The 13,344-nt window shown below is 49.3% G+C and overlaps 1 protein-coding gene across 5 annotated transcripts in view; it reads left to right on the top strand.

Moving 5' to 3' along the window:
- The window catches only part of VAV2 (vav guanine nucleotide exchange factor 2), a 138,742-nt gene that overhangs the window by 838 nt on the left and 124,560 nt on the right, over nt 1–13,344 (top strand). The gene's annotated exons all lie outside the window — the stretch shown is intronic.

The following is a 13,344-nucleotide window of genomic DNA, read 5'->3' on the forward strand; positions in this document are numbered from 1 at the left end:
AAGGCCCGTTGCTGAAGTCGCCCTCCGCCCCGGGCTTCTGGCTCAGGGCTTGGTATTGGGGGGCGGCATCTCCCGCTAGGGGCCCGGATTCCGGGGGCCTTTAAGGGGGGTGGCAGTTGCAGCACTTGGGCTCCCTCCCCCGGCCTGTTTCACAGAGGGAGACTCCAGGGAGGGGCTGGGCGGATGGTCTTTGTAGTCCTGGTTGGGAGGAGGCTACTGGGGGAGGGGGGAGGGGGGAGGGGACGCTGCTCCCCAGAGCACAAATCGGAACCTTAATCGAGGTTTAGTGAAGCAGATTTGGGGATGGTGACTGATTTCTGGCAAGACAGGATGTGATGGGGAAAGGCCCTTGGGCCTCAGGGGAGACTCTGAGGGTCGGGGGTGGGGTGGGGTGGGGGGTCTCCGCTGTGGGCCTAGGAGCAGCTGCAAGGGCTTCACAGCTGGCATTTGGGTCCTGGACTGTGGATTGGCAAGGGGGAAGGCATGGCCGTCCTGTGCTTTAAATATGTGTGCCTTTGTGGTGGTGCAGATAAATCCTGCCATTTCGTTCCCTTTGCTTCTGAAGGGAATCTAATCTCTGGGCAAGATCTTCAGCCCTGCAGAAAGGAAGGCCAGGAGTGGTCACTCTCCCCTGTATATCTGTCCGGGCGGGGAGTCCTGCGTTTGGGGAGACCTGGCCCTTCCTGGGAGGGTGGAGGCTTCTTGCCTAGGGAGGCACTTTCAGGAACACTTTGGTCTCAAGCAGGCCCCTTATCCATGTACTCTCCACATTGCTCTCCACACGTTTGGTGGGTTAAAGGCTCCCATTTGCATCTCTTGTCTGCAGAAAGCAGGGAAAACACAGGAGAGATAATTCAGGGAAGGAAAAAACGGAAAGCCAGGAATCTGGGTTGGTTTTTCAGCACGAAGGTGGTCAGCTTTTCTCTTCTGGGCTTCCTAGAGACAACCAAGCCTTGATGGAGAGAAGATGCAGGGAGACTGTCTGAAAGCAGAACTCGCATTTTGGACCAGACCTCCAAGTAGAGGAGGGACTAAACAAAAAGCAGCCCATCAGCTGAGTCTGGAGGCTGAAACAAGGGAGGGGGAGCAGGTAGAGGAGGGACTCATTGCTGGGCTGCCCCCCTGTGAGCTACCCAGAGAGGCAGGGATGGGGAGTGAGCCCGGGAGCAGCTGATGGACTCTGCCTGGCTTGTGTGGTATTGTAATATTTGAGCAAGCCTTGCCGATTGACAACTGCCTTAGAGCCAAAGGTGGGTGCAGAATTGCCGCCCCGGCAATTGGAAGGCAGAGGAGCCTCATGTCTGTGTTTTCTGCACTTCTCGTGCATCGGTTGGCTTAAAGCTCTTCTTCGCAGATCGATCCGGTCCTTGGTCAGCTTCCTGCTCTGCCAAGCGAATGTGGCCGTCTCCCCTCCCACCCCTCAACCAAAGAGGGATTCCTATTGTAAAGAAAGTGAGAGGGTGGGTGGGGGTGGAGAAGGACACTCCCAAGGCTGCCAGCTGTAAAATAACCCCCCCCCCTTGCACTGGAATGAATCCAGGATGAAACTTTTAAGCATTAACTTTTATCAGGCTGATAAAGGTTTATAGCATTTTTAATTTCCTAGGATTTCCTGAGAAATTAAACATGGAGAAATTGAAGAAATTGGTAATTGGTGTTTAGACTGCCCTTCTTCAGCCCAAGGGGTGATGCCCTCAAGCCCAGGCTTTCCACTCAAAACCTTTTGAGTTCACTGGCAAGACTCCACTTCTGGGCCATCCGGTCTGGTGAAGCTGCCACTAAAATGGTGAAAGCTGCCTGACTTCTCCTTTTTTCTCCCTGTGGGAGACTTGAGTTTTTCTCAGTCTTGGCAAAGGGGGATCCGTGGACACCTCCAGACCTGGGAATTGGCCCTGGAGCTTCCAGGAAGGGCATCAGGCTCCTTGCCATTTTTCACAGTTGTGTGTACTTTTCCTTCAAAAGGGCTGCAGAGTGCAATCCTGCTGCACAAGGTATCCCTACTGCCCACAAGGTTTCATGAAACCATAAAGATGCCTACGGGGGAGGGGGGGGCTGCAGGAGCTCCACAGAAAAAGCGCATAAATCTGCAAGCCCTGCCATTAGAAGAATGGCCCCCTTTGCGACAGACTGGGGGTCTCAAGATGTCCTGGAAGCATTTGGGGCCCCTTCCTTCTCCCCAAGGCTGGCTGTTACTGGTTGCGGGAAGCTTCTGCCTCATTTCCCAGGCTGACTACTCCCCCCACCTTTTTTTAAAACTATGGCAGTTGGCTGGTGTGTGTGTCTGTGCCACCATTTCCGTGCCATCTGTCAAAAATGGTGTAGGGTGTGCTTGGGCTGGGGGTTGGACTAGATGACCTACAAGGTCCCTTCTTAATCTGCATCTGTGCAACTAAACGAACCCTTTGGCCTCATCCCTCGCCTGATGCCTGCAGTGAGCAAGAGCCTTTGCTGTTGTGGGCAGCCATGTCATTGCTGGCACCCATGGAAGCCTTTGTGTGCATGTCGATACTTTGGTTGTGTGTGTGTGTAAAAGCACATTCCTTTGAACTCCTTGTAGGTTTGGGAGTGGGGTGAGTCACTGATGTTGTAGGGCACAATATTGAAATTTGGAGCAAAATGGTAAATTTTAATAGCATTACCTCCTTGCCTTTTCTCCTGTTCAGTTAAGCTTGAACATTTAATGCACAATAAAGTGTGGGTGGAGCACTTTCACACTCCCCCCCCCCGATTCTGCCTTCCTTGCACTTCTCTGGCTGGAAGTAGTAATAAGGACGACAACCGCCACCACAACGACGACAGTGTTTGTATAAGTGCAGCCGCACAGCTGAAAAAAACTGAGCTCCCCCAGGAGTGAAGGAGCTTGTCAGTAGATTTTCCCTTCCTGCTGAGGATTAAACCAGGAGGCCGGCTGTCGTCATGGCCCACTGGCTGGCCAGGCCTGGAAACCGGCTGCTGCCCTGATTAAAACGTCATAAATAAATAATGGCTGGGCTGTAAGAACCTTTGATCTGTCCTGCTGCTGGGCTCCCAGGTCCATCCTGACTGGCTGAGAACTCTCCTAATCCCCACAGAGGGAGGGGCAAAGTGGGGCGGGGGGGGGTGTCCCTGCTTGGAGGAGGCTGTTGAATGCTGCCCTCAAAGCTAAGGGACTTTCAGGAAGGCCGTGAACATCCCTGGCCCGGAAGCTCCTCTTAGACGCCAAATTCCCCTTGGCTTTTGGCAGCTGGCTTGGGCTCCTCCACTCCCTGCTGCAGACTCACAGATCGGCATTTCTTCTCTTTTAGTCGGGAAGAGGAAGGTGACCCAAAGGAAGAGCTAACCGAGCTTGTTGTGTGACTCTATTACTGCATTTATAAATTTAAAACATTGACAAAGATCTGCATATTTTATGCGTGCCAGGCTCTGACACCGAAAAAAAAGATCTGCAGATGTCTTGAAAAAGAAGGTGGAATTATTAAGCTTTTGGGAGTCAAAAACCCTTGGAGACAATTATCCTCGAAGTCTTCTCTAAACCTTCATTTGCTTGGCTCTGCCCTCCCTATTATGTGTGTAGTTGTTCTTCCCTCTCCTCCTAACTCCTCCCTCCTCTTCCTCCACCCCCTCCATCTTCTCTTTGTTAGAAGTTTAGATTTGACAGTCATCTTCTGACTATGCTGGGGCGTTCGCCGAGCCCCTCCTCTGTGGGATTTCGACAACAATTGGTTGACTGGAAAGGTAGTTTCCAGAGAGATTTGTAGAGAAGGGTGAGCAACAAACCGGACAAAACGAGGCTGGTTTTGCATTCACACCATTTGCACCAAATACAGCACATGGCAGGGATGCCAGTCAGGCTCATAGCGTCATCTGCCCCTTCTGCGTACAACCGTAAAAGTGTTCTGGGAGAAGCACTGGAGGCCAATATCCGGTGGTGCCCTTGGCATAGGGAGGATGGCAGCTCAGTGTGTAAGAGGAGGAAATGATAATTAGCATGCATTCATGAGTGAAATAAAGAAACTTGGCTACAGATTGTTGTTGTGAAACCAAGAAAAAGAGGGAGAGGCTGCAAGGGCCGGGAATCGAAAGGGTATCATGTTGTAAGTGAGGAGATGAACGCCTGCCTGGAGGTGAAGAATCAGGTTTAGTTTTGAATGAAATAGGATAAATTGGGTGAATTTGGGGCTTTTGGGGTGCTTGCGAAAAAGCAAGAATTCATACCTTAGGAATTTTACATTGCAGTGGATATAATGATCACGGAAGGTTTGAATTCCAGTTTTGGAAACCTTTATAAAATGTTCTGAAAGAATGACATGATGGATGGATGGGAATGAGAGGAAGGAGGACAGAATAGCAATTTAAGAATGAAAAACAGCAGGGACTCTGCTGAGGGAAGAAAGCCTAACCTGTGGACTTCAGATGCATAAATAAACGCTTTGCTTAAGCATAAATCTGTACCTGCATTTACATGCAGGACATGCATTGAAAAGCATGAATGGGTTGCTGATGTGGAAGGTCAGAGATTAACAGATTAACAGAGTTGGAAGGGATCTTGTAGGTCATCTAGTCCAATCCCCGCCCCCAGCAGGAGACCCTACACCAGTTCTGACAGATGGCAGCTCAGTCTCTTCTTGAAAGCTTCCAGGGATGACGCTCCTACAACTTCCAAAGGCAACTTCTGTTCCATTGGTTGATGGTTCTCACTGTCAGTTTCCATCCGTCTGGCCTTTTGGGTGCCTTGGAAAACAACTTGACCCCCTCCTCTCTGTGGCAGCCCCTCAAATATTGGAAGACTGCTATCCTGTCTCCTCTGGTCCTTCTCTTGACTAGACTAGCCATGCCCAGTTCCTACAACCGTTCATCACATATTTTAGCCTCCAGTCCCCTCATCATCATGGTTTCTCTTCTCTGCACTCTGTCTAGGGTCTCAACATCTTTTTTATAGTGTGGTGACCAAAACTGGATGCAGTATTCTAGGTGTGGTCTTCCTAAGGTTTATCCTAGTTTGTGAATCTTGGGAAATGCCGGAGGATGCAGGACTGTAGGAAGTAGATTGGTCTTCCAGCAGGAGAAATGGAAAGTGGAGGTAAGGAAAGAGAATGGGGAAGCAGCAAGGAAAATGGTGAAAAAGATTTGTGTTACCAAATGTGAGCACAGGGTGTGGAGCTCTGGAGATGGAGAGATAAAGGGGAAGGCAAGAGGTGGGAAAAGGAGCATATCGGTAGAACAGATATGGGCAGTCCTCAACTCGCAACCACAATTGAGCTCAAAATGTCAGTTGCTAAATGAAACATCGATTAAGTGAGTTTTGCTCCATTATATGACCTTTCTGAGGTCCACTGAGCCGCGGCGGCGCAGTGGTTAGAGTGCAGTGCTGCAAGCTCCTGCTGCCTGCCGGCTGCCTGCAGTTTGGCGGTTTGAATCTCACCAGGCTCAAGGTTGACTTCCATCCTTCTGAGGTGGGTCAAATGAGGACCTAGATTGTTGGGGGCAAGAGGCTGACTCTGTAAACCGCTTAGTGCTCTCCAACCATGTTACTGGGCTATTGCTATTGCTTTCTTGCCACAGTTGTTAGGTGAATCACTGCAGTTGTTAAGTCAGTAACATGGTTGTTATGTGAATCTGTCTTCCCCATTAACTTTGCTTGATGGAAGATGCAGAAGGAGATCACGTGACCTGGGACATTGCAACCATTATAAATGTGAGTCAGTTGCCAAAAGTCTGAATTTCGATCATGTGACCATGGGAATGCTGCAACAGTGTTGTAAGTTGAGGACTACCTGTACCTGCAGCAAAAGCGAAGAGCCTCCTGCAGAGAGAATGGATGGACTAACCCTGGAGCCAGAAGGGGAGATCTGGAGACGCCTGGCCAGAGAACAGGGGAAAGGAATGCCCTGAAGGCCTGGAGAAATCTTCAAATAAGGAGGCGGTTGACAGATTGCTAAATTTTGGGGTTAATTGGCATATATTGAGGACTAAAAAAGTGAAATTATGTTCCCTTCCACAGAAGACAGACTGCAGACACTGCAAGGGGGGCTGGGAACGTGATTTGAAAAATAATAATAATTGAAAGAGCATAAGTAGCGACCCAGAGCAAGTCCTGGGCGGTTTTTCTGTGAAGACCAGATAACTGCAGGTTACGGAAAAACGTGTGGGAATGGGAGAAAGTCAGCTTAGCACACCTTTGTTCAGGAAACATAGGATGGCGATGAGGCTGGCGTAATGATAGGTGGTGTGTCTGGCTGTGGAGCTGAAGGTGGATTGCTGAACCTGGCCAGGTGGGATGCTTAAGAGATACTCCCAGACTAAGACAGAAGGGTGAAAGCTTTGGAAGGCCAGGCATGACATCAGAGACCCCTTTGCAAGAGACCCAAAGTGCGCCTTCCTTTGCATTCCCTTGATGCCATCCTGTTGGCCAAGACCCCCGACCGGATTCCTCAAGGTCAGGTGGCTGAATCTGGATAGGATTGGACTGAAGGCCACGATTCATTCCCAATGGGAACACAAATGATTGCATGTGACACACAAACGGTGGAAAGTAGTCCAAAAGGCTGCATTTGCTTATTTTGGTAAAATATTTACTAATGATGAGGAAATTATAAATTCTGGTAGAAAAGTAGCATAGTAGTCTATATCTGCTGTGAGGAACGACTGTCTCTCGAAGGAAGTGAACATGGCTGTGTGTCAGTATGCCTCGGTTGCCATATTGAAATCTGAGTTGTGTAGGTCTGGAGAAATGAAAGTCCGGATGAGGGCAGCGGTGGTGAGCTGTGTGCACTGAAGAACTGCAACCTCGGTTCTAAACCTGGCTTCTCTGCATAAGCCAACAAGAACCGCTACTCCTCAGGGAAAGGTTTGGAATTGGGTTGCTATAAATTGATCAGTGAAATAAATATCTGAGAAGATGATGCCCCTTTGCGCATCAAGCCCATCCATGGTACATCATTATCTGCATCCAGTTTTGGTCACCAGGATGTAAAAAAGATGTTGAGATTCTAGAAAAAGAGCAGAGAAGAGCAACCAAGATGATGAGGGGACTGGAGGCTCAAACATACGATGAAGGGTTCCTGGAATTGAGTATGTCAAGCTTAATGAAAAGGAGGATTGGGATGACAAGAAAGCAGTGTTCTAATATCTCAGGGTCTGCCACAAAGAAGAGGGAGTCAGGCTATTCTCCAAAGCACCGGAGGGCAGGACAAGTAATGGATGGAAACTAAACAAAGAGAGAAGCAGCCTAGAACTAAGGAGAAACTTTCTCACAGAACAATTAACCAGTTAATTGTTAATTAACAAGTTAACCAATTAACTTGCCTCTAGAAGTTGTGAATTCTCCAACACTGGAAGTTTTAAAGAAGAGATTGGACAACCATTTTTCTGAAATGGTACAGGGTTTCCTGCCTAAGAAAGAGGGTTGGAATAGAAGACCTCCAAGGTCCCTTCCAACTCTATTACTCTGTTCTGTTCTCTGCTATTATTATTATTATTATTATTATTTTTCAAATTTATATACCGCCCTATCTCCCTAAGGACTCAGGGCGGTTCACAGGCAGTTAAAATACATATAAATACAGATTAAAAACAACAATTAAAAAACTTATTCTATTGCCAAATTTAAAAAACAATATAAATAATAAAAAACCCCTTAAAACCAATAACTTTAAAATCTAATCCAGTCCCGCGCAGATGAATAAGTGCGTTTTAAGCTCGCGACGAAAGGTTCGGAGGTCCGGAAGTTGACGGAGTCCTGGGGGAAGATCGTTCCAGAGGGTGGGAGCCCCCACAGAGAAGGCCCTTCCCCTGGGTGTCGCCAGACGGCACTGCCTAGCTGACGGCACCCTGAGGAGTCCCTCTCTGTGAGAGCGCACGGGTCGGTGAGAGGTACTCGGTAGCAGCAGGCGGTCCCGTAAGTAGCCCGGCCCTATGCCATGGAGCGCTTTAAAGATGGTTACCAAAACCTTGAAGCGCACCTGGAAGGCCACAGGTAGCCAGTGCAGCCTGCGCAGGATAGGTGTAACACGGGAGCCCCGAGGGGCTCCCTCTATCACCCGCGCAGCCGCATTCTGCTATGCTATTCCTATTCCTATTCCTATTCCTATTCTCATTCGGTTTCTATTCTATCTGATCCACTGTGCCCAACTGAGGTCAAGGGCAGCCCACGCTCACCAAAAGCTGCCTCCCCCTTTTCTGCCAGGGCTGACCCATGAGGACAGGGGTAAGGCCAAAGCGACAAGCCAAAGTATGAAAATCTGGGGAAGGCCAGGCTGGTCTCTGCACACACACCTGGCATGTGTTGCCAGAAGAATTTTATGGACTGAGAAGCCCTCCGTCCCTCCCTGCCCTTTTGAATTACATTCCCTGGCAACTTCCATAGCTTTGGCCAAAGAGAGGGGGCTTTGTTTGAAAGGCCCTAAGCAGATTTTGGCATTAATTCCTGCAGATTTGTGGCTGCTTCTGTTGGGCATCCACCCTCCCTTGGCAGAGAGGAGGCCTTGGAGGTTCCTGCAGCCAGGGCAGGGGCCTCCAACCTTGGGCAGGGGTCTTCAGGGCAGGGGTCTCCAACCTTGGTGACTTTAAGACTTGTGGATCAGTTCCCAGAATTCAGTCAGCATTTCTTCTCTGCAGAAAGAGTTGAACCTTTTTTCCTAGTTGTGCAAAACAGCCACACTGGCCGAAGGAGCCTCATTGTTGTGAAGGGAGAGGCCGATGCTCCCTGCTGGTTATCCCCACATCTCAGCCCCCCTGCAGACTCGAGCGGCTCAGATTTCCATACTTTCTGCCTCCTGGCTTGGTTCACAGGTGAACTTTTGTGGCCTGGGGCTGTCTTTGCAGGGCGGAGGAGCCTCCTTGTTACTCTCTGACTTAGTTGGCGGCCTGGGAGTGCCTCAGACACCCGCCCGCCCGCCCGGGGCTGGCACTCCTCCTTCCTTTCTGGCAGACCATTGCAATTCATGCCCAGCCTCCCTGCTGGGCTCAATTCCGTCTTCAGGAGAAATTTGCTCCACTGCTTGAATCTGGCAGGGGCTCCAACCCAGAAGAAGCTCAGCAGGGGAAGAGCAGCCCGAGGGGGGCAGCATCTAGGGCTCCTCTGGCCCCAAAGCCGAGTGAAGCTCGGGGTGGAGGAGGCCTTGGGGTTGCAAGATGCACTGAGAACCATGGGGAGCATCTCAGCCTTCAGAAAATCCAGAGCAACTTGTGCTTTGGGCTTCTGGCCATGGTTTATCCTAGTTTGTGAATCTTGGGAAATGCCGGAGGATGCAGGACTGTAGGAAGTAGATTGGTCTTCCAGCAGGAGAAATGGAAAGTGGAGGTAAGGAAAGAGAATGGAGAAGCAGCAAGGAAAATGGTGAAAAAGATTTGTGTTACCAAATGTGAGCACAGGGTGTGGAGCTCTGGAGATGGAGAGATAAAGGGGAAGGCAAGAGGTGGGAAAAGGAGCATATCGGTAGAACAGATATGGGCAGTCCTCAACTCGCAACCACAATTGAGCTCAAAATGTCAGTTGCTAAATGAAACATCGATTAAGTGAGTTTTGCTCCATTATATGACCTTTCTGAGGTCCACTGAGCCGCGGCGCAGTGGTTAGAGTGCAGTGCTGCAAGCTCCTGCTGCCTGCCGGCTGCCTGCAATTTGGCGGTTTGAATCTCACCAGGCTCAAGGTTGACTTCCATCCTTCTGAGGTGGGTCAAATGAGGACCTAGATTGTTGGGGGCAAGAGGCTGACTCTGTAAACCGCTTAGTGCTCTCCAACCATGTTACTGGGCTATTGCTATTGCTTTCTTGCCACAGTTGTTAGGTGAATCACTGCAGTTGTTAAGTCAGTAACATGGTTGTTATGTGAATCTGTCTTCCCCATTAACTTTGCTTGATGGAAGATGCAGAAGGAGATCACGTGACCTGGGACATTGCAACCATTATAAATGTGAGTCAGTTGCCAAAAGTCTGAATTTCGATCATGTGACCATGGGAATGCTGCAACAGTGTTGTAAGTTGAGGACTACCTGTACCTGCAGCAAAAGCGAAGAGCCTCCTGCAGAGAGAATGGATGGACTAACCCTGGAGCCAGAATGGGAGATCTGGAGACGCCTGGCCAGAGAACAGGGGAAAGGAATGCCCTGAAGGCCTGGAGAAATCTTCAAATAAGGAGGCGGTTGACAGATTGCTAAATTTTGGGGTTAATTGGCATATATTGAGGACTAAAAAAGTGAAATTATGTTCCCTTCCACAGAAGACAGATTGCAGACACTGCAAGGGGGGCTGGGAACGTGATTTGAAAAATAATAATAATTGAAAGAGCATAAGTAGCGACCCAGAGCAAGTCCTGGGCGGTTTTTCTGTGAAGACCAGATAACTGCAGGTTACGGAAAAACGTGTGGGAATGGGAGAAAGTCAGCTTAGCACACCTTTGTTCAGGAAACATAGGATGGCGATGAGGCTGGCGTAATGATAGGTGGTGTGTCTGGCTGTGAGCTGAAGGTGGATTGCTGAACCTGGCCAGGTGGGATGCTTAAGAGATACTCCCAGACTAAGACAGAAGGGTGAAAGCTTTGGAAGGCCAGGCATGACATCAGAGACCCCTTTGCAAGAGACCCAAAGTGCGCCTTCCTTTGCATTCCCTTGATGCCATCCTGTTGGCCAAGACCCCCGACCGGATTCCTCAAGGTCAGGTGGCTGAATCTGGATAGGATTGGACTGAAGGCCAGATTCATTCCCTATGGGAACACAAATGATTGCATGTGACACACAAACGGTGGAAAGTAGTCCAAAAGGCTGCATTTGCTTATTTTGGTAAAATATTTACTAATGATGAGGAAATTATAAATTCTGGTAGAAAAGTAGCATAGTAGTCTATATCTGCTGTGAGGAACGACTGTCTCTCAAGGAAGTGAACATGGCTGTGTGTCAGTATGCCTCGGTTGCCATATTGAAATCTGAGTTGTGTAGGTCTGGAGAAATGAAAGTCCAGATGAGGGCAGCGTGGTGAACTGTGTGCACTGAAGAACTGCAACCTCGGTTCTAAACCTGGCTTCTCTGCATAAGCCAACAAGAACCGCTACTCCTCAGGGAAAGGTTTGGAATTGGGTTGCTATAAATTGATCAGTGAAATAAATATCTGAGAAGATGATGCCCCTTTGCGCATCAAGCCCATCCATGGTACATCATTATCTGCATCCAGTTTTGGTCACCAGGATGTAAAAAAGATGTTGAGATTCTAGAAAAAGAGCAGAGAAGAGCAACCAAGATGATGAGGGGACTGGAGGCTCAAACATACGATGAAGGGTTCCTGGAATTGAGTATGTCAAGCTTAATGAAAAGAAGGATTGGGATGACAAGAAAGCAGTGTTCTAATATCTCAGGGTCTGCCACAAAGAAGAGGGAGTCAGGCTATTCTCCAAAGCACCGGAGGGCAGGACAAGTAATGGATGGAAACTAAACAAAGAGAGAAGCAGCCTAGAACTAAGGAGAAACTTTCTCACAGAACAATTAACCAGTTAATTGTTAATTAACAAGTTAACCAATTAACTTGCCTCTAGAAGTTGTGAATTCTCCAACACTGGAAGTTTTAAAGAAGAGATTGGACAACCATTTTTCTGAAATGGTAGAGGGTTTCCTGCCTAAGAAAGAGGGTTGGAATAGAAGACCTCCAAGGTCCCTTCCAACTCTATTACTCTGTTCTGTTCTCTGCTATTATTATTATTATTATTATTATTATTATTTTTCAAATTTATATACCGCCCTATCTCCCTAAGGACTCAGGGCGGTTCACAGGCAGTTAAAATACATATAAATACAGATTAAAAACAACAATAAAAAAACTTATTCTATTGCCAAATTTAAAAAACAATATAAATAATAAAAAACCCCTTAAAACCAATAACTTTAAAATCTAATCCAGTCCCGCGCAGATGAATAAGTGCGTTTAAGCTCATGAAAAGGTTCGGAGGTCCGGAAGTTGATGAGTCCTGGGGAGTTCGTTCCAGAGGGTGGGAGCCCCCACAGAGAAGGCCTTCCTGGTGTCGCCAGACGGCACTGCCTAGCTGACGGCACCCTGAGGAGTCCCTCTCTGTGAGAGCGCACGGGTCGGTGAGAGGTATTTGGTAGCAGTAGGCGGTCCCGTAAATAGCCCGGCCCTATGCCATGGAGCGCTTTAAAGATTGTCACCAACACCTTGAAGCGCACCCGGAAGGCCACAGGTAGCCAGTGCAGTCTGCGCAGGATAGGTGTAACACGGGAGCCCCGAGGGGTTCCCTCTATCACCCGCGCAGCCGTGTTCTGCTATGCTATTCCTATTCCTATTCCTATTCCTATTCTCATTCTATTCTCATTCGGTTTCTATTCTATCTGATCCACTGTGCCCAACTGAGGTCAAGGGCAGCCCACGCTCACCAAAAGCTGCCTCCCCCTTTTCTGCCAGGGCTGACCCATGAGGACAGGGGTAAGGCCAAAGCGACAAGCCAAAGTATGAAAATCTGGGGAAGGCCGGGCTGGTCTCTGCACACACACCTGGCATGTGTTGCCAGAAGAATTTTATGGACTGAGAAGCCCTCCGTCCCTCCCTGCCCTTTTGAATTACATTCCCTGGCAACTTCCATAGCTTTGGCCAAAGAGAGGGGGCTTTGTTTGAAAGGCCCTAAGCAGATTTTGGCATTAATTCCTGCAGATTTGTGGCTGCTTCTGTTGGGCAGAACCAGCATCCACCCTCCCTTGGCAGAGAGGAGGCCTTGGAGGTTCCTGCAGCCAGGGCAGGGGTCTCCAACCTTGGTGACTTTAAGACTTGTGGACCAGTTCCCAGAATTCAGTCAGCATTTCTTCTCTGCAGAAAGAGTTGAACCTTTTTTCCTAGTTGTGCAAAACAGCCACACTGGCCGAAGGAGCCTCATTGTTGTGAAGGGAGAGGCCGATGCTCCCTGCTGGTTATCCCCACATCTCAGCCCCCCTGCAGACTCGAGCGGCTCAGATTTCCATACTTTCTGCCTCGTGGCTTGGTTCACAGGTGAACTTTTGTGGCCTGGGGCTGTCTTTGCAGGGCGGAGGAGCCTCCTTGTTACTCTCTGACTTAGATGGCGGCCTGGGAGTGCCTCAGACACCCGCCCGCCCGCCCGGGGCTGGCACTCCTCCTTCCTTTCTGGCAGACCATTGCAATTCATGCCCAGCCTCCCTGCTGGGCTCAATTCCGTCTTCAGGAGAAATTTGCTCCACTGCTTGAATCTGGCAGGGGCTCCAACCCAGAAGAAGCTCAGCAGGGGAAGAGCAGCCCGAGGGGGGCAGCATCTAGGGCTCCTCTGGCCCCAAAGCCGAGTGAAGCTCGGGGTGGAGGAGGCCTTGGGGTTGCAAGATGCACTGAGAACCATGGGGAGCATCTCAGCCTTCAGA

Source organism: Ahaetulla prasina, chromosome 16, assembly GCF_028640845.1.
Source record: "Ahaetulla prasina isolate Xishuangbanna chromosome 16, ASM2864084v1, whole genome shotgun sequence".
NCBI lineage: Eukaryota > Metazoa > Chordata > Lepidosauria > Squamata > Colubridae > Ahaetulla > Ahaetulla prasina.